The sequence below is a fragment of the Castanea sativa genome, chromosome 5, assembly GCF_040712315.1.
Source record: "Castanea sativa cultivar Marrone di Chiusa Pesio chromosome 5, ASM4071231v1".
In the NCBI taxonomy this organism is placed as follows: domain Eukaryota; kingdom Viridiplantae; phylum Streptophyta; class Magnoliopsida; order Fagales; family Fagaceae; genus Castanea; species Castanea sativa.
Window position 1 is genome coordinate 60,936,958 of NC_134017.1, and position 2,450 is coordinate 60,939,407.

The 2,450-nt window shown below is 34.9% G+C and overlaps 1 pseudogene; it reads left to right on the forward strand.

Moving 5' to 3' along the window:
• The first annotated feature begins 559 nt into the window (after positions 1-559).
• LOC142633680 (berberine bridge enzyme-like 4) lies at positions 560-2,160 on the forward strand (annotated as a pseudogene).
• Positions 2,161-2,450: the final 290 nt, after the last annotated feature.

Here is a 2,450-nt window from a genome sequence, read left to right on the forward strand (position 1 = left end):
AAAGAAAATAGTTTTATGTAAAGTAAAATCATAATAAATCCCTATTAATTTTTTAATAAGTTAATATAAACCAATTATTAATTATCATAATTATATATTTAGTAGTTCCATATAAAAATACAATCATAGATACCTATTAATAAATATCATAATTATTAATTTCATATTTAACATTTTATATACAAACATAATCTAAGTAAATGTCTATTAATGAATATCATAAATATCATAATTTTCATATATATATATATATATATATATATATAATATTTTATTGAACTTGCTATTTATTAAGCATGTTATTGACTTTCCTTATAAAATATCTAAAGTTTTAAATAGGAAACAAAATCAAATACATTGTAAATTGTGACTAATGGAACATGAATTGGAACACAAAAAGTAGCACAAAAGATTTTTATTCGATTATACCCATGAGATTAGTTAATTGAAAAGAATAGTGTACGACCAAAAATTAATTTTAAGTTGCTCAATTTCCCTATAAATACACTGAATCATTTACAAGTGAGCAATCCAGAGAAGAAAAAAGAGTCCTCAAAAGATGAAGCTTTCAAGCTCTACCCTACTCTTAATTTTCTCTGCCCATGTGCTTTTAGTTTCATGTGCATCCTCAAGTCCAGCTATTGAAAATTTCATCCAGTGTCTTTCAAACTATTCACAGCCTGCCAACCCAATCTTTGAAGCCATTTACACTCCCAAAAATTCCTCTTTTCCATCTGTTTTGTTGTCATATATAAGAAACAAAAGATTTACAACACCTACGACCCCAAAACCTTTGGCAATTGTAACAGCCATGCATGAATCCCATGTCCAAGGAACGGTTCAATGTGCAAAGAATCAAGGCTTGCAGATTAGAATACGAAGTGGTGGCCATGACTATGAGGGCCTTTCATACGTCTCATATGTGCCCTTTGTTATTCTTGACATGTTCAATCTAAGATCCATCAATATAAGTTTGGCAGATGAGACCGCCTGGGTTCAGGCTGGTGCAACGGTTGGCGAACTTTATTACAGAATCGCTGAGAAAAGCAAGGAACATGGATTCTCTGCTGCGGCATGTCTTAGCGTTGGCACAGGTGGGCACTTTTCCGGAGGTGGGTATGGAAACATGATGAGAAAATATGGTCTTTCAGTGGATAATATCATTGATGCACAAATTGTCAATGTCAACGGTATAATCCTTGATAGAAAGTCTATGGGTGAAGATCTGTTTTGGGCCATTAGAGGAGGTGGCGGAGCAAGCTTTGGGGTTATTCTATCATGGAAGATCAAGTTGCTTCGTGTTCCACCTATTGTGACTGTGTTCCATGCTAATAGGACCCTGGAACAAGGTGCAACGGATATTGCTTATCAGTGGCAACATGTTGGTCACAAACTACCTGAAGACTTATTCATAAGAGTGATGCCCCAAGTGTTCAATGCAAGCCAAGACTCCCAAAAGGGCAAGAAGACAGTAGTAATTGCATTTATTGGCCTCTTCCTAGGGCAAACACAGGGACTACTTTCGTTGTTGAATGAGAGCTTTCCACAACTAGGCCTACAACAAAATGAGTGCAATGAGATGAGTTGGGTTGAATCTACAGTATTCTGGGTTGACCATCCTATTGGAACATCCATAAATGTTTTACTTCAAAGGCCGAAGCAGCCTGTGATTTATTTAAAAAATAGGTCTGACTATGTAAAAGAAGTCATTCCAAAGGAAGTGTTGGAATCCATATGGAAGCTAATGATCAAAGGAGGGGTTGGATGGATGCAATGGAATCCTTATGGGGGAAGAATGCAAGAGATTTCTGAATCAGAGACTCCATTCCCACATCGAGCTGGAAATTTATTTTTGATTCAGTACGGTTTCCATTGGCTGGAGGACGGAATTGACGTCACCAACAAGAATTTAAATTTATCAAAAGCCTTGACGTTGACGTTGGTGCCAATTCTGCTACAAGGGAGGCATTCTTCTGCTACAAGGACCTTGACGTTGGTGCCAATTCAGATAATTATACAAGCTTTGATAAAGCTAAAGTTTATGGAGCTACGTATTTCAAGGGTAATTTCGAGAGATTGGTTCGTGTGAAAACCATGGTAGACCCAAATAATTTCTTCAAAAATGAACAAAGTATTCCACCTCTTCCGAATTACAAGTAGGAAAAGAAGGGATCAAAACTTAACAATGCTCCACCATTTGTTGGTGATTATTGTTAGTTTGCCAAAACAATACAACAACAAAAACAAAGTAGTGGTCCCAAATATTTGGGATCGGCTATAAATCCTTAATAAATTAATTAAAGTCAACTATATGTATTATTTTTCTCTATTCTATTCTATCTAAAACAATATTCTCTATTACCTAATAAATTAAGTTTGTGGTAAGAAAATCAATTAAAAGTATTCTCTTGATTAAGTGTTCCTAACGTGTTACATTACTTTTTCTTTTT